At 31.6% G+C, this 20,718-nt stretch overlaps 1 protein-coding gene and 1 pseudogene across 2 annotated transcripts in view; both read left to right on the forward strand.

Annotated features, from left to right (window-relative positions):
* The window catches only part of Dgk (diacyl glycerol kinase 1), an 85,248-nt gene that overhangs the window by 17,141 nt on the left and 47,389 nt on the right, over nucleotides 1-20,718 (forward strand). The gene's annotated exons all lie outside the window — the stretch shown is intronic.
* LOC140667671 (RAC-gamma serine/threonine-protein kinase-like) lies at nucleotides 10,806-18,462 on the forward strand (annotated as a pseudogene).

Below are 20,718 nucleotides of genomic sequence, written 5' to 3' on the forward strand. Positions count from 1 at the left end.
CGAATCGGTGTCACGTTTGGTATCGCTTCATGCTCAGGCTCGCTTTAGAATTTCGAGCTCTCTCTCTCTCTCTCTCTCTCTTGCAATACGCGTTTCGATGCGAGGAAGGTACGTATTCGTGGATGAAGATTCGTCTTCAGTTCCGTCTTTCTGTTTTTTGAAATAAAGTATGCGCATACGAATCAGATCGACGACTGGATGCGCAGAAATTTTACGAAAATTTTATAGAGAAAATATATGTGTGGAAAGAAAATGTTTGTACACGAAAAACAAAAATGCACACACGATGAGCTCTCGAAACGTTTTTCTTTCGCAGACGTTTTATTAGCTTAACGTCTCGCGATAACGTTTCTTTAAAAAATAATATTGCAAACTCTTTTACGCGTGATTTTTATTCGACAAATATAACTTTCAAAACGTTGAACAATTTATAGCTGCACAAAACGTTGCTTTAAAATCATATTGTAATCAAATTAATATTTTATAAATTATTATTTCTCTTTTAAATTTGACTCTTTGACAATCTCACGTAGCCTCGCATATTTCATACATATTTCATGCATATTAAATTTTATATTATATCGATAAAAAATACATTTTGTTCTCCAAGTGCTATATAATCTCTACACTGAACAAAAAAGCCATTAATTAGATTAAAAGTATTTAATTAGTTACCATTTCTTTAGTTAAAATATTTAATATTTGACTTAAAATATTGTCATGTTTGACTTGAATAAATATTTCAATGAAAAAAATAAAAGCCAACTAAACGTATTTAATCAAGTTAATTTTTTTCTCAATGTATCAAAGAAACACAGAATACAAATATTTTATATATATGTATATATTTTTTTTTTTTTTTTTGAAAGAATATGTGTAAATGTGTGTATTATCGTCAAAATGCATCAAAGTACATAGTTCTTTACTTCTGTCGTGTCATTTTATTCAACAGAATTGCTTTCACGAAGTACCTGGGTTTATGACTTTCACGAAAGCAAAATGCAAAACGTTAGTCACACATTGCGCTATATTTTGCGACGTAAGTTATAGGCTATAAGGAGTTTTTATTTTTCTTGGTTTACGGGTTGCGGACACGTTGTGGGTAGGCATCAGAGCATTATAATTCATACTAGGCTTACTTTAGGCTCACACTTATCTTACTTTTCTTCCATTTGCGCCAAATGTTGTTCAGTACCGCAATACCTTAGTTCATAAGTCCTTCTCAGAGTCCGTTCACGATCTCGCTCATGACATCGCGGAGGGATCTTTGGCTGCCGCCTACATCTCCATAATATACGCATAAATCTGCATGTCGCCGCATTATTCTGCTGCAATACGTATTTTGTAATTTGAATTAATAAAGCAAGAAATGTCTAACAATTTCTAATTAAACATTAACATAAGCTCAGAATAAGGTGAAATTTTTGAATTACAGATTAACTTCAACTTATTAAGTCAAATAATTTATTACTAGTAATTACTAGTAATTTATAAATATAAAAAAAATTAATTCTGCGATAATAATTTATAAATAAATAAACTATTTTTTCACATTTTAATTAATAATCTAAGAGAGTTATGCATTAAGTAAAAAATGAGTTGCAGTTTGTTTTTTTATTATAATTTTTTCAATTTTTTTCTCCAAATTTTTCTTTTTTTTTTTTACTCATAATTATCTGCTTCTTTTTAAATAATAAAAAACAAAACAAAACAAAAAGCTGCTTATGATTCGAAAAATGTCAATATTTTAAAGTTTCCATAAAAGAGAAGAGACATCAATAAAGAGATATGAATCTTTAAGATATAAATCCTAATGGATGAAATAAGATCGCGGAATTCATTATCGGAGTTTGGTTGTAAGTTCGATTTAACTCAATGAAATCTCCGATAGATAACAAGTAACGACGTTCATGGAAATTTAGATGCCTCGTACAATTAATAGCGTGGTAATGGCTCGAGTTACCTTCATCTAACGTATTGCATATAATGTCAGTCGCGTTCAATATTACATTCAAAGATCAAAATTATATGCAAATGTTATCGATCATCTCAATTACGGCGCCGAAAAATCTTTGTTGTTCTGTTAAAAACATGCGAAAATAAGAATAATATCGATAACTTTTATAGAGAAATAAGATAAGTTACATATGATTTACAGACATTTGAAACCGAAATATTGTTAATCAATTAAATAATGTAAATTTGTCTCGCACACATCTATCTTATTGGGTGGATTTGATTAAAACTAAGACAAAAAAAGTCATTTCTCACGGAAGAAAATGGTGCAGCAATTCACGGAAATTTTTCGAAAGTTGAAACTTTATGAAGCACGTCAGCTTTCTTGTTGGTGAACTTCTCGGAGCGTACGCGAGATACGAAATGCTGCTAAAGGTGCCGCATAATTATAGTATATGTACGGAACTTGCCACGATGCGATGATGTATGTTTTGCTCGCTATGTTTTATATATATATATATATATATATATATATATATATATATATTTAAATATATTTTTCGTAATTTTAATCTGCGTTAACAAAAATTTAATCTTTATTATTTTTAATTATAAATAAACGATGCAAGTTTTCGCACGAAATAAAATCTATCATTGTGAGTTTATCAAATGCTAAAAACTTGATTGAATATGTTATGAAAAAAAACAAGAAACAATTTTTTTAAATATTATAATGAGAAAAAGTTGAAAATATATAAGTAAAGTTAGAAGTATATATGAGAATATAAGTGAAGTGAATATAAAAATTATAATCATATTTCCTTGTAAATTTAGCATTCCGTTTTTAAAATTTCCATGTAATTAATAATATATAATTCTATTAATAATAATTTCCATGTTATTAACAGAATTCTTTCTCTCTAAAGTTACTGATACATTTTATAAAAACTTTTTTTAGTGATAAAAAAGAATCTTATTGTATAATAAAAGCGCTGTCTCTAGAATTCTGAAAAAACTTCCAAATTTTCAAAATAAGTTTTCAACACTTTTATCGTGAATCGTGTATTTTTCTGAAAAATATCTTTAATGTGAAACAGTAGCAATATAAAAATAAAATCAATTTCGAGAAAAATTTGGAATGCCCGCTAACGATGATGTAAAGTTACGAGTATACTACGAATAAGCGACCAATGCTTAACCGAAATAACCACGGCGCCACTTTTATCGCGGTAAAACGTCGATGAGGAAGATGAAAAAGTCGAGTAATTCGAAAAAAAATAACGTGCATGAAGTTTTTTTTTCCTGTGTAACAGCGCGATGATATCGAATGTTAATTACGGACAAATATAAGATGGAGGCGCGAAAATCAACGGCTAATTAAGTGAGATGTAAATAGAGAACGAGAGAAAAACGGCGAAGAAAAACTTAAAGTAGTAATTGGCGAAAAGGAAGTTCATGGTACTCCTTATTCGGAAAACTTTCGTGTTGTACAATGATAACGAGTTTCGCTGAGTTCGTCCTTTATCCTTTTATACTAATTTTTCTCCTCATTCTTGCTTGTCCTGCTTTTAATTTGGTAGTTTTTATATCGTAGAACTATGTATTCCATTGTGTATTCTGTTAAAATTAAAAACTCGTTTTCCCTCAATAACGTGGAAGTAGAATATTCCAAATCCACTCATCGATTGAACATTGATATCCAGTAAATCCGCTCAAATACAACATTTTGTGGAGTTTTACGGCTTTTCAGAAATTGGTTTGTTAATTATTTATTGTGAGAGTAAGAGCATTATACAATAAGCATTTACATACATATCACGATTTTTTCATATGCTTCTCTAAATTTTTAAGAGATTTCACTATCATATATATATATATATATATATATATATATATATCTGTATTATATACTTTTTATTTATAATATTTATTCTTTATTTTAAAAATGTTAATATGAATTTATTAAGAGGCTATTGTTTAATTCTCAACTTCACCTATCTATCATTCCAGAATTTTTGATAATTCAGTAGGTATTATTTAACAAAATTAATGAAAAATAATACAAAGATATCGGAAAGATTTGTATCTTGTGAAAGAAAACGAATCTAAAATAAAAAAAGAAGAAATGTAAATGAATTCAGTGAAATTCAGAATCAATTTATTGGACGCTAACAAACTGTGCATCAGAATCAAAACGATAATATCATCTAATTACACACAATTACATGATTAATGTACGAATAAAATACCGTTCGCGAAACGTGAAATACACAAAACGATATACTGTCGCATGTGTTCAGGTAGATTTACGCAGCGCTTACGCGCAAATGTGCGTGATGTCATCACGATACATAAATACATTCGCGCTGACATTTGCATAAATCCGCGTAACGCATTAAATCACAGGTACGTTATGTCATGTACAAATTGTCATTTAGGCGCACTTTATATAATAAACGCTGGTAACATTTTCGGCGCGCTGATACTTACTCGGGGGCACGTAAAATCTCAACAAAAGCTCGAATCACGTTGTCCCATAAATCGCGAAATCTATACATCGCGCTCTATTTACAACAGAAAGGTCATCCATAAATCCATACGATTCTTTAATCGCCACGTGTCGCGCGAAATCGAAATTGCGCGAAGCGAAGCGAAGCGCGTTTATAAACCGCGCCCGTGCCAACATAATTATGGATCACGCGGATCACGCGTACGTAAGAATTTCACGCGGCGAGACGCAAAACAATCTGTAGCTTCGCGGGCGAATAAATAATCGCTGCAATAACGTGCAACGGCGGCGGCTCGCAGTTTTAACGGCTGAATCGTAGGCGGTACTCGGAACGCGAGTTAGATTATATTCACTTGGGATGACGATGTAATTTATTACGTAAAGCGTGAGTATACACACATACAGTATACTACTCAGCTCAAAACTTGCCTAACGCGGACCGTGTACATTTCTGTAACTCGCGCGACGCAGAGCTTTATTACATTGCGCATGTATTCATGATAACTGAACAATTGTGTGAGAAATGCACATAGATCAAAGGTAATATTGTAGAACGAGATACTTTCCTCGAGAGAAGTTTCATTTAGAATTTAGATATTTATCTTTAAATGAAAATGCAAGATTCGTTTGATATAAATATGTATATAATATATTTATGGCGATTGATATTTTACTACTTGAAAGTAAATCACTCGATAAAAAATAATGCATTAGCACACTTCCTGTATGTGTATTATTTCTGTTATTACTTTCGTAACTTTTTTTTTCATAATCTTGTTGGAAGAAATTTTTTTTGACAAAATGAGACTTGAAAGTATAGGACATTTTTAATACTTAATGATAAAAAGAACATGACGTAAGAATTTTCCTATTGCTATCATTTTCTTCGTTGCGTTAAACATAATCAACATTTATCGAAAAGAATGAGATATACCTATTGCTTTATGCAACACAATTCTGCAAGACATTACATGGTATATAACGGGGGAAGGGGAAGCGGGTTTGTAATGCACGCTCATCCTCGTCTCTAAAAACGACCGTTTATCGAGGAAATTTATTGCTGAGCTTTCAAATCGAGTTCGTAAAATCCTTGTGAATATCGCCCCGGTTGTGTATACATACACCACTGGTGCTCGCATAAATTCGCTTGTGCACGCACGAGTTGCTACACGAGGCAATGGTACACGTTGTAAGTCGTCCTTGTCATTGTCATTAACTACCAAGATGCACAAACTTGCGTGTTTTCGCCTGCAAGCGCATTTCACATACTAGCCATGATTCGCCCACACGTGTATTTTGGGATACCGCGTATAATATACTATGTAAGAAACGACACAGTTGTCCGTAACGATGCAGTTTTTACGACAATTTACAAAGTAGTAATGGCACGCTATGAGACATGTATATTGTCAGCAAGGGAGAATTTATTTCTGACGAAATTATATTTCTCTTTACGTACAACAATGTTTTTTTTTCTTTTGGTGTATAATGGAAGCTATTTTGGTAACTAAGTCATAAATTTAATTTTTGTATTCTTTGAATGTTTACTTTAAATTACAAAATGACGTACAGCAAAGTAAAATTTTGTTCCAACTTTAATTTACAAGAGTTTTACATTTTTTTTTATATCATATAGTGCATTCTGTCTTTTATAAATTTGTTTAACCTAGCATAATAAAACTGTAATATTTTTAAATTCAAAAAATTGTTTTTATCTATAATGAAATCATAAATTTGATCTCAAAAGTTCGATACACTGTGTCTCATTGTATAATTCTATAAAAATGAATTTAAAACCTTTTCACCCTCAGTATTGCCCAAATTTTACGATTGTTTATGCAATTCGCATTTACATCTGTAAATTGTTCGCGCACGGGGTGAAATCCCATGCGGAACCGCATTGTGTTCTTAGCATATGTCGACCAACCAGAGCTTAGTACATGAAATCAAATTACCTATGTATAACCTCGTCAAACAATTTGGACGAGAAGCCAAATTGGTTCCTTTGAACTGCAACAGAGTGCCGCGCGCCAAAGGAAAATTATTATCGTTGCGACACGTATTGTATCTCGGAAAGGACATATAAAAAAGAAATTTATATATATATATATATATATATATATAAAATATATATAAAAAAAATTTAACATATATAATTCTATATAAAAATTTTCTTTTCGAAATAGACACACTGTCATATGTCACAAAGATAATTTTTGTAGTATTTCAAAGTCTATCAATTTTTTTAATTTAGCTAGTTAAAAGTTAACTAACAAAGTTAAAATAACATATAGATTCACTTTCGAAAATTATCAACGCTTAGCACCTTCCGAATATAGCGTGAGATTTATCATACTGTCGATTGAGATACGAGCAATGTTCTTCATTCGATAATTTTCGAATTAAAAAGACCGATGACACTTATCCGTTAAAATAATTTCAGTTTCCGTACGAGCTCCTCGATAAAATCAATCGATACGATTTCGCGGAAAAAGACTTCCTTTCGGTTTTCATATAGATGGAGATTAAATTTTTTTCAGCCCGTACGGCTACCGCAAATTAGCTTTCCTTTCGTCTTTTCCTTTCACACTATCATCTCGCGAGTGAACACGTCGTCCGTTGAAAAAGTGCCAAGAGCGAACGGAAGCGTCCCGAGAAAGGGAGGAAAGAAAATCCGGAATCCCTTTGCTCCGGTTTTCTAACGACAAGAAAAAGTCAGACACGAGAGCAGAAAAGTTTTCTCGTCATGATACATCAGTGCGCGCACGCTCAATACACATATATTTACACACATACATGCAACACACATGTATACAAACATAAACATAGCTGCCACTTTGCTAGAGGTATCGCTGTCCCTTATCAGTTTACAGAAAGCCTTTGCTGCTTCTCTCTAGAAAATGCTAGTGTGTTTCAAACAAGATGAACCTTTTAAATTCGTTTCGTCGTCTGTCTTTTCGCTTCCTCCTTCTCTCTATGTCACTTGTGATTTTACCACAGACTTGTCTGTGGATTTTACGCTCGGAGACTATTATTACAAATCCCGCATAGCACTCTTCGTGGACAATCCTTCAAAAGAGAGAATTCCTCGAGAAGTCCTCGAAAGAGTTTCAAGAGAGTATTTCGGTGCCGCACAGGAAACGATTGCATTGATTTGGATCTGAATGTATGATTGTCAAAATAATATCGCGATTTATGTGTAGGAGATAATATATTATACGAGTGAGGTACGTATATATAATGATATTTTATACTGAGATCAAATATCGATAACTGCGCAATTCAGGCTATGGATATTTTACAATTTTGTGTTCTTCGGCGATATCACTATTCGATTTCGAATAATGCTTTCGGATTTCACATGTTGAAATTACACCACGATTTTTATTCATGTTGACATTCGAGCGGCAATAGCCGCTATTTTTCACTTGTTACCCGCAGCTATAACACTTTATTGTCAGTTATTCCTAGAATCTTTGGCAGAGATAATCTATACATCATAAGATTATCTTGGCATTTAAACATTCAATTTATAATTAGAGAAACATAATAAATTTATCGTCACTATTTTTAGCCATAAATACTAAAAAAACAAGATAAAATAACATTTGCAACGTGAAATACATTGATTCTTCCATATTACTTTAAATTATTTTTATTAAACTTATTTTAAAGCTTGATTCTCTTTACTCTTCTTAAAGGAGAATGGTCAATCTTCTGATGTCCGCTCCAGTTAATTAGTATAATTAAAACGAAGCAGACATAATTAAAAATGGAAGACAGATTTTACTTCTAATTATGGAAGTTCCAATTTGCATCGATTAATGCGTGCTGCCAGCATTAAGGTCTTAGAAAATTATACGAAACTGTCAAGCACGCGGCTATATTACCTCGTTAAACCTACCTTCGACCTTTTCTCGGCAAAAAGTGCATCGTCCGCGATGGTCTTAAAGCGCTTTACGGAGCTCGTAAATTTTCTCCTGCTGATTCATCTGTTCGATCGCGCGGACTACCAATGGCTTCCGCCAAACGATCAACACAAGATCGCGGTTTCGTTAGATATGTTTTGTAATTTATCGTTCTTATTATAGGAAATCCGCTTTTCGATCATTGTACGAGAGGAGCATAAATCTCTTACCGTGCCTTAATCGCGATTGTAGTTTAGCCAATAATCACATTTTTCTCTGAAAGTTTGATATTATTATTATTATTTTTTTTTTTTTTTTTATTAAATAATATTTATTTATTATTTTCAGATATTTCACATTTTCTTCGCGAACCAATAATCGCGCGCTTAATAAACAGTTAATAAATAGTTCGATATGAATTTTCAAATATTTAAAAAATTTTTAAATCCTTGGGTCATCAAGAAGCGTAAACACGAAATTTCTTGCTCGCTGTTATTATATTATCACGAGAATAATATTGGTTAGCGGACCATAGTCACACATTTACCGAATCGATTTAACGCAAGGTGTCTCTCTTTCACTTCTCGCGTCGACCGCAATACGTATGGATATTAAGTTGAAATTACTGGTATTAGAGTGAAATAAAGTTTCGCCGCGCACTGCAACTTCCGAATAAAAGTAATTTCCATCTCGGGTCGGTAAACTTTAAAATAGCGAAACGCGAGAATGATAAAGGTAGAAATAGAATCTATCATTTATCTTTATGGCAAGAAATCGTTTACTACTTAAAAGCAAGCACAGTCGGTTGCGAAGTAAGAAGTTAATTAAATTTAAGGATTTCAAATTCTTTCGCTTCATCTCATCCCCTCCTCTCTCCCCCTCCCCCCTCCCTCTCGACAATATTCTCCTAAAAGACTACTTGATTGAGAGATTTGAATACTTGTTTACGTCTGCTAGCGATAGTATCTGTGTGAAGTTCACGTGCTGAATACTACAAATTTAGGCGAGAGTTACAAATTTCTATTTAAAATTCTCAAAACATCAAAGACGGCATTACTCGAAGTACACGAAGAAAATAGAGCTAGCGCTTCTGCCTTCCCACGCAGCACAGCAAGCTAAAGTATCGAAACTCGATATCTCGTGTCGCGGGTTTATGCACTTATCGTCGTCAATGCTAACGCCGGATGGAGTGTTGAATTTTAAAGCTCGTCTACGTGCGCAAACTTTAATATATATTACGATCCGTATTCTTCGCGAAAACTTTAAGTCTTGCTGAAATCTAATATAGAACGACGTTTATGTTGCGACTTGAAATATCTGTATCTTCTAAGGGGCTTCTCGCGGTCATCGCATTTTGAAATTTGCATTAATAAACTTTACGAAAATTACGGAAATTTAGAATTATAAATACAAAATACAGATATAAAGATGGCACGAGAATGAATATATGTAATTCAAGACTTTTTCATTTTTTTCATGTTGAAAAACTTGCAATTTTCAAGCATAAAAAGAAGACGAACTCGAATACGTTCCCATGTAGCAAGCACATGTCATTTTCACGTCGAAAACTGGTCATTTCTGGTTCAATGACGTCACGTGACCAAATAATGTTTAATTTAAAACGTCTTTTTTGTGACCTCTTAATGATGTTGTAAAAGAACGTCATAATATCGTGAATTCTTAAGTCATTATTATAAATCGCCTAAGTATTACTATTTTTTAACTAAAAACTTATTTCATTTTTTATAATATCTTAAATTATTCCAACAATTTTGTGCATAATTTTGATATTCACAATTCTCTATACCTCAGGGCCCTAACATGAATTTCCTCTATAACCTGGGACTTGATCATGACATTTGATCATGAATCTTTTCCTCTAGCGTGAACTCGTGAAAAGTGTAAAGTTTCATTAACGAATTCAATATTTGTGAATGAATTTTTCACTTTTCACGAGTTCACGCTAGAGGAAAAGATTCATGATCAAATATGTCATTAAAACGTCACTAATAGGTCTAACAATGGCCATAAAGTCACGTCTTGAAATGTCGTCATCGGTCTGTGACATTAGTCCGTCATTTTTCAGTCATTTTTACGTCATTACATCACGTCATATTTGGTTCGAACTGACCATATTTTGACGTCATAATGTCGTGTGCTTGCTACCTGGGATTATATCGTCATATTCGCAACTCAGAATGTCACACGCACTTTCGCGAGGAAATAATTAGTCCGCGTAATGGAAAAAGTGCATGTCATGACACTTATATGGCAAAGTAATCGTATAGAAGAGCGCTTAATTCGGATCGGGAAAAGAGTAAAACGTCGAGCAACCACCATCGGGCGTACTCATTTATCCCTTCTTCTTAACGCCCTAACGGGCTATAAAGGGGCAAGATTACTTTTTACTGACGACGACATCGACGTCGACGATGACGACGCCGACGACAAGGACAACGACGACGGCGACAACCAAGAGAAAAATACGTTTTGCAGAATTAAAAAAATTTTTTCAGACCTTATCCCTGCCACGTCGTACGATCTTGTCACTTGCGGAGATAACGGCTCAAACGTGTTCCGGACGGTTAGTACGTATTGATTCCTTCCTGTGGCACTTTCCACCCTTTCTCCACAACCACAGTCTAACCCTCTATCCACCTTCCCTCTCCCCTCCCTTGACACTCTGTCGGCAGAAAAGCGTCCTCCGCCCTCGGATACTCCTCTGCTGCTACTGACGGCTTTTCAGAAGAGCACTTTTGATCTTGTATGTCTCGATGCATAATATAAGAAACTTTACGAATCTCTACAGCTAATCAGATCACCTGATTGAAAAGAAAAAAAAAAAATAGCAATCCTTGAATTGCGCGTAAATGTATACATACTTGGAAACAATGGAATTAATTTACGTGTGTAATACGTAAAATAACTCGCCGTAACAGTGTGACGTTTGTATATTTGATTTCGAATAATTATGCTATAACAACGGAGTAGAATAAAATCTAACGCTAATTTAGTTCTAAAGAAGCATATATGGAAACACCGAAATTATTTTACGTGCATAATACGCAAAATTAATTCGCCGCTACAGTATGACATTTGTACATTTGATTCCGAACAATTACGCTAAAATACGACGGAGTAGAATAGAATCTAGCATTAATTTAATTCTAAAGAACCAGCGGTCAAATTTTAAATCTTCAATATATTTTGATGAGATATTAATGTGTATTAATATTAATGAGATATTAGTGTGTTAATAATTAATAACGTTAAAGGGCAATATGAAACAATGTTGTTATATTTATTGAAGAATAATATAGAGCGCACTATATTCTATAAGGTATGTAGAATAGGTCCTAGAAGAACAATATAGTACAGCATAAACCAAGCAGGTTAAAATAAACACCTCAGTGTAGATTAACGTAGTTAGAACAACGTAAGAAAGTATATAACAGCTTACGACAGTTTGCAGAGCAAAATGCGTGAACGGTATATAATATCAACTAATTTTTAATATTTAAAAACATCCAATGCATTAAATATAGATAGTCCAAAACGCAAAAAAAGCTTTTAAAAGATTTTTATAACGTCTTTTAAATGTTGTGTTCTCTAAATCAAAGATACTATTTTACTGTAAATTATAATTTATAGTAAAATAGTAAATCAATTAATCATTGATAATTGTGAATAGTATAAAGATGGATTTTGCAAGTTAGCAGTTTTAGAAGTTTTTACAATTTTAATTATGACAATAAATTATTTGTTTGATAAAATAAATTATTTATATCGCATATGATATATGTAACTTGTATATACTATGTAACGATAATCGCGAAACGATAATTCATGGTTACTGATAATATCCCAGTTTTATTCTGAAAACTATTAAGTTAAATGAATTATATAGTTTTCATTAGAAACTTTGAGTTATCGCGTACTAGTAGTAGATTTTAACAGATACTGTGAGAAACGTACTCCGAATCAGAGACTTTCTGATTACGCACTGTGAACAAAAAGCCTGTCGAGAAAGACAGTATAATTAAACAATCAACTTAATGGTTTAGATATATAACATAGTTTATCATTTATATTTTTATTGCCAATGAGTGGTTCCAAAATCAAAGACCAAATAAATTAAATCAAGTTACAAATGTTTGAATTTTGACATAATAATTCCTAAATACAAACAATTAGCTAGAGAGCGAGCAAAAGAGCATTAAATTTTTAATCTTTTAATTATATAACATTTATTAAAGAGAAACACATACGAAATTCATTCTTTATCAGACCGTATTTTGACCTTGTAAATATGACATTGTACATAATACTTTACAGAAAGATTTGTCTCTCTATGTTTTTCTCAAATCGCACATTCTTGTATTTTATTATTCTTAATTTCATAAATTACTGTCGTATTTAAACTATAACAAATGAATTATTGATAAGGTACAGTGTATACACGAACGAATTGTATTTACGATCAGAGTATTAAAGTTTGTCCAAATAATCCATGTAACTATCCTAATATAAATAAAGTTGTATGTATCTTTCACCGAAATTTCGTGAAATAATAGATATATTTTAATAACTAATATGTAAATTGGTTTGAACTACACAGATTCATCTCAGACGTAAAAGAGAAGTATAAAAGATATACAAAGAGAGAAGCTATTTGCATAACAATCGTCTAAATTAAGTTCAGTTTAGTAACGCTTTAATGAACAATTCATGCAACAGACATCAAATATAAAAAAAAAAAAGAAATTTTATTTTATTTATCATGTAAGTAAATAATTTATATTGCAAAAAGAATTGAATTATTAATATACGCGTGATATATATGCAGATAATATATATTTATTTCTCTATTTACCATACACTTCTCAGTTGCCATTCATTATTCGTTATACTCTACACTCTACAGTGACATCGCGATCGGATTTTATTTATGGCGATCCAGAAATCGCGAACATTCATTGCGGTTTTTACAGTGCCAAATGAACTTCGCTATTCGTAATTCATCCGCCCTCTCGACGACATCCGGTGGTTGAGGCCAAGCCCCTGTTTTTAATTAAATGCCCGTAGCGTCCCCCGACGCATCTTTCTCGCTTCCTTTCTCCCTTTTACATACACGTTTGTTATCCGCTTCACGCAAGCCTTCCTGTTTTTACAAACATCGATCAACTGTGCATTGTCAATGACGGTGTAAATTTAAAAACCAGGTGTTTGGTCGGAAACTGAATTTTCTATCTTCGGATACCCGCAAGAATATCTGATTAACTGAAAACAGCTCATCTCTAAAGCATTTTTTAAATTCATATTTTTAAAAAAATCAAAAATTATGTGTGTTATAAAGTTTCTCAATCAACTATTTTCAATCGTTTACGATTCAATTACAACTGTAATGTTTCTATCAACTTATGATATTGTCAATTAAACGAAGGTAAACGAGATAATTTATACAACAAGCAGAAATCAAAATAAATAACTTTACCGTGAGCACATCTACTGATGAACGAATCCGTTTCGAACGTATCGTAATGATACGTAGGAGTGTGGAATTAATATCCTCCATGTATTTGCGTCTGTGTATATAGATTAATGAAATATTCGATACATATATGTCGCTATTCCACATCGCTTTGACGTAGCCAATCACCTCTCAATGTATATGATCTACAATATTAAATGCAAACGATCAAAACGATAAATGTATACGCTTTTCGCATCACGTTGCCAGCTGCAGAATCCTAAATTTTTTTCATAGAAAATATATTTCCCAATACAAGGGGACATATATCGAATATGTGTGAACTGGCTTTGATGTCGTCTGAAAATCCAATATGTAACAGTTTAATAAAATTATAGTAATATTAGAACGCGCACGCGTATTACTTCTGACAAGAATATTTATAACGTTACGTTGACGTGTTAAGTAAATATTACATGATAATATATTTTATTTTCTGTAGTATACAAAATATTTCATATACTTCATTTATTACAAATAAAACATAGATTGAAAGAAACAATGCGGAAGATACAGTGGATTTATCTATGGCGGTTATTTTGCAAATACCATAAATACGCTATATGACGATGCAGTGCGAAAGGATCGAGATTAAAAAAAAATTGGTTTTTGCGAGCGGATAGAATGTATCGAGCGTTTTGTTACTGCAAAGAAAATATATGTCAAATGTCCATCAATTGTGTGTCGTGGTAATAACTACTTGTAACGATACTAAATAAACGCAAGTTTTTGCGTAGTGTAAAGTTGCTACATTTTGAATAATTATTAGATATGTTCGATTATATAATGCTATTGCGATTCGCATTATTAGTCGCAAATGGTCTCCCATTGTGATAGAGGAATGGCTACATATACGTGTTACGTAGTTACGAACCCATTATTCCGATATGCGTATGTTGATATATTCGAATTTCCTAGGCTAAAACCTAAAGTCAACTCTTTCGATATAAAATTTTTTTTTCTTTCGATACTACTTTTTCTATAATTATTATTAATTACACTTATCATAAAAGCTATTTTATTGTATATTTTTTAATTTTATAGATACTTTGTTATAATTTAATCTTGCAACAACAATATAATTATCTCTTCTTTTATGCATTTATTGATTTATATATCTAATATTATTTGTAATTTTTCTTTTTTATTTGCACATAAAATTATTATCCCGTTAATAGTAAAATAAATACTATGAATGATTATTGATAATAGAAAGCAAAGTAGAATATGCTTACGAAGAAGAATGATGAACCAGCGCTTTTCGAAATGCGTTATTTCCAAGCACATGTCATTTATTGCCGACGCGGGGATAATTACCGAATCGTAGTTAGATGTTTGCAAAAATGAAATCTATAATTGCAGAAGCATGATCGTATTTTGATATAATTGTTTGCGACTTTAGGTACCAACATGAAAAAGCACATATCATTTTAATAAAGAAACAAAATTATATTAATTTACAACACAAAATTTTCTTTCTATAAAATAAGATTTTGATAAAGTTTTCATATTTTTTGACAGATAAAAATTTTGTTTTGTTATATTATTACTATGATTAAAAAATTGTGCTTTCAAAAATGAGGCAAAAAAATATAAACAAGATTATCTATCTTAAAATTGACTTTATGAAGATGCACTTGTGTTGCACTTTTTCTAACGTGTATATTTTTATCGTATAATTATAATATAGTTTGTGCCTGCTTGGGTTTTATCAATGCATAAAATCAGACACGTGCAACTTGATAACAACTCTGTTTTATATATACATATTACACGCATATCACGTGTAATAAAAAAATATTTTTAAACAAGTTATCGTTTAAACTCGTTAGCGAAATAATAACATTAGCTATTAAGAAATTACTATCACTGCTGTGCAGATGATTATATGCTGATGGAGTATTCTTGGCGTCATCCCCAGAATGCGTTTTACGTGTAATAATAAACGCGCAATGCGACTAATTTTAAGCTTATGCATGAGAATATTACCATGACACACCGCGAAGTAAGTATATATGTATGGATATATATACACAATATACAAGGCGTGCCTCAAGGGGTGCCCTAATTATCTTTCTAAGTTAATTGCAATCAACGCGTAACTCTTAAGTGCTATATGGAAATCACCTTCTCGAAAAAAAAAACTGATTTATTATAAAGGATTTTTTATAAAATATTGTAAAATATTTCTTTTCAACCTTCTTTTTAACTTTCGGACAGCTTTAGCAAGAATATGCGTAAAATTTTGCCATATAATACTTTTATGCATTGTACTAATTCTATTATTTAACATATTTGTTGAAGATTTTGAAGTACAAAAAATTGTGATTTAATTTTGATTTATAATTTCGATAGATCTGGTAAAATAGCAATGTAATTCGTAATACACGATTCTAAATCATACCACAGTCATAATTCTACAACTATATTTTGTAGCAATATAACAGTTGTCGTCAAGATTGCTTTTTAAATTCTTTCAGAACTTTTCTTCGCACGGGACAGTTATTAATATCCGGGCGATTCCGTATTCTATTACGTATTTAGCAATCGATTACGTGTACAACGCGTTTTTATTTAACAAGCATACGTAGACTGTCTTTTTAAGCAGATTATGATTTTGCGTGATTTTAATTACGAGGGGACTTTTGGAAAGATAATTCTCTCTCTGTAGAGAAAAATCGACGGAACATTTATATGCTATTAAAATTTTAAGAAAAGAAGTTATTATTCGTAAAGATAAAGTGACGCATACACACTTATCGAAAACAGAGTATTATGCAGTACTCATCATCCCTTTTCAATTTTTCTTTAAAATATTATTTTGAAACAGCAGATAGGTTGTGTTTAATTATAGAATATATAAAATATATAATATAGAATATATAAATTATAGAATATATGATAGCGAATTATTTTTTCATTTGAGTCGGTCACGAGTTGTTGAAGATCGCACTCGATTTTACGGCGCAGAAATTATATCATTTCTAAGTTACTTGCACTCGCGAGGTATTATATATTGTGATCTCAAATTAGAAATCCTTCTTTGGGACAAAGACGAACATATAAAAATACTTTCGGTTTATGTAAATAGACATTTTGCGAAACACCAAAATATCTGATACTAGAAATACTCGAAGATAATGATTATGAACGAGTCGGATTGGTGAAACGTAAATGCAGTCATGAAATGATATGTGATCGATTTTTATAACAAAGATCATGGAAAACTGTTTACGTTTATTTTATTGGATAAATTTATTTTATTTATTTTATTTATTTTATTATTTATTTTATTTTTATTTTATTATCTTACTTAAGTAAGCTTTCCTAAAACGATTATTAATGAAGCAAGAGATATGCTTGTTTGAGATTGTTAATAAAGAATCCAGGTAAAAGATTAAATGCAAAAGACATGAATCACGCAGTTTTCTCATGCATCAATTGTACCGATCTTCTTGTTCAACAGAAGGTTTCTTCATCTTTTAAGCCGCAAGAGACTTCAGATATTCAGACAATCGATACTTTGATAGTGAATTTATCAACGAAAGTGTTGAATTTACGCTTCCAGATCAGGACTGTTTAGATAATGGAAGAGATTTAAATTTTATAGCAGGAGAACAAGAACATTTTCCGCAATTTTCGTAGAAGAAAGTCATTCTGCAACAACATCTTCTACGACTGTCTTTATTAATCACTAACAGTGTCAAGTGACTTGCTTAATGTAATGAGATGTGTGGTCTATTAATGCATGAAAAACCTTGAGTAAAAATAATTACAATATGTATCTGACAATTGTCTACAAATATTAAAATTTTTCCAATGATAGGTAAATCAATAAAATTTTTTTATACTGGAGAATTTTTACTAATATATATTTCATTGATCCGACTTTTAAACTTTATTTATTATGATTGACAGCGAAACATGCTGTAATTAAAAAGTCAAAAAAACGAGTAAGGTATATCCGACTATATCTCGGACTAAATAATACCTGAAACAATGTCAAAGAAAAAATAAACTATTGATAAGCGGCAGACAAAAATCTGCTCTAGAAATTTATTATTTACATTACTTTGCAACAATATTCGCTTAAAATAGGTGAACTCTGCATAAAATAATATATATATATTTTTTTAATTAAATATTAAATAATTTTTTAATGAAAATATGAATAAAAATTGTGATAATTATTAAAATTAAATATAAAAATACGTAAAAGTTCTTAATGTATATAACACTACACAATTATTTTATACAAGTATATATGGATAAAAAAGATTAAAATTAATTTTTCTCTCTTTTTCTTTCATTTGTCTCTTATATTTAATGTATTATTTAAAAAGTTTATTTAATATCAATGAGTTCATACTGGCATATAATGGTTTATGTATCTACTATGCTTACGTACAAGCAACGAAAGCGGTTAAGTAGATTACGTAGTACACCTATATCGTTTCAAGAAAGATGTAATACTTGTCTCGTTATCGGAAACAAGCTCGTTTAAGAAAAAGCTTACAGCACGCGCACACATTTTTGTATTGTACATAATTTACTTGATATTTTTCTCGAACAAAAATTCACACACACACACACACACACACACACACACACACACACATATATATATATATATATATATATATATAACGGTTGTCTAATCTAGAAATTATTTATCCGCAAAAATATTCTACGAGTCTTTATTTATTCATGTGCTACGAACCGTATAACTCAAGTATTAACTCAAGTATGTACAAACTTATCATTTATAATAAGTGAAAAAATATCTATATTTAATTAAAATAAAATTAAAAATAAACATCTATATTTAATTTATAATTTTCACCAAGAGCAACGCTCACTTTCATCCCCTTTTTGTCATTGAGAAATTTAAACTTTTTTCATGCCAAACTAAAATTTCCTTAGCTATTACATATTATAATATTATATAAGTGGATCCTCTTTTCGTTCCTAAAATAATTAACATATAAGAACACGTACATCAACACATAACACTAATGTTTTATTCAATTAAAAAGTATTAAAAATTACAAAAATGCATATTTTCATTCGGAATCTCTTCTCTGAATTTGAATTGGTATATTAGTTGACAAAAAAAGTGGTGAATCTTCAAGGCCTGGACGTTGTTCTTTAAAGATTTTGTAACTATAAACAAGAATTTATCATCAGCGCCAATACAAAACAGAAACGTATATTATGAATACTTATTGCCAAGCTTTGAATTAAGCTACATATAATATATGTACGTATTACATTGTGCATATGTAATATGTACATCGCATATATGTATACCTGCTTGTCCTCGTAGACATACAGTGATTCTATCATGGCTAACTGACGATATGGTGTATGTTTCATTTCGTTATTGGTGAAGGATAATAAATTTACTTAACTACCTTCGAGTTCGTGTACTTGGGTTTACGGTTTCACCGGTCGTTGTAAGTGCTGTAATACGAGACACACACCATTTTGTTGTAGGCGGCTTTCCTGTACCGCGCAAGAAACGCAATTCTAGATTGTAAAAGTAAGAGAGATTAAACCACAGTCCTGACAACGTGCGAATCCTCTTATAGTAGAATTTACGATCCATAGATATCGTGAAATATATTCCTCGTTAAGATGATGAACGAGAATAGATTAGATTATCGACAAGGAAAATAATTGCCTTTATAATTTATTTTTAAATTTCTAAATGTATTTGCTTTTGAAATAAAATTCCGATAATTATAATTAATTCGAAACATTATCTTTTATAAAAAAATATAAACCTTTGAAGCTTGTGTATTGTACAGGATACAAACAGACGAATATAATTAGTAACGACACATATATTTGATACGACAGAAATAAAAAAGCGAAAATCTCTACAGAAAACTGTGAAATTAAATTCTCCAGTCACAATGTATTACCGCAAGTGGTAGCAATTTGTCAACTGAAAAAAAAAAGACTATGTAAACGTAGGACGATACAAACATGCGCAACACAACATACCTTTTCACCGTTTAAAAAAAAAATCACGAAAAAAAATATTTTCGCGCTGAAAGGCTTTACAATCGCCGCAGGCGACTCAAAAGATAAACAATTCTTTTAGCTCTTTTTACGTAACGTTATAACGCAAGCCTTTTAAACAAGATCTTCATATAAAAATAAAAAGTATTCCTTCCTAGAAGCGTGTGCGTTATTATTTTGCAATTAAGGTATAATTAGCGTGAGAATATAATAACAACAACTCAAGCTATACATGTTTTATTCTTATATAAACTGCATAGATTTTTTACTTGAAAATTATTTATAACTAATATGGATCTCTTTCTAAAACTCGTCTATATTTTTCAAACAAGTCCATACTTATTGTTAGAGCTTTTTCGTGGCTGTCATTTTATCTTTGGCAAAAAGTTAAGCGAGAAGCTTTCGGACGAAAAAACTTTGCAATTGTGTCCCTGGGATTTGTTCTCCGGGTGGGATTATCCGGCCACACGTTATACTACACCCCTCGGGCTGTCCTTCCTTCAGATTTGCGTATGTATATGTACATATATGTGTGTGTGACTAATTACAACACTGCGCGCTTGTCACATCGATTGGTGGCGGATTTTGTTCGCGCGGGTGCCACAGTCGGCCTAGGGGTGCTGCGGTATATCACAGAAGAAGCCAACGGACCAATAAAATTTCATTTCACGCCCGCGGCGCGCGAAATGTGTGTGCGCACGCACCGAATCTAGCACACGCAAAAGAATGGATTATATGAATAATATGAATTGTAAATTATCGATATATTTGGTATCTGCGATGGAGGC

The sequence above is a fragment of the Anoplolepis gracilipes genome, chromosome 7 (assembly GCF_047496725.1).
Source record: "Anoplolepis gracilipes chromosome 7, ASM4749672v1, whole genome shotgun sequence".
Lineage (NCBI taxonomy): Eukaryota > Metazoa > Arthropoda > Insecta > Hymenoptera > Formicidae > Anoplolepis > Anoplolepis gracilipes.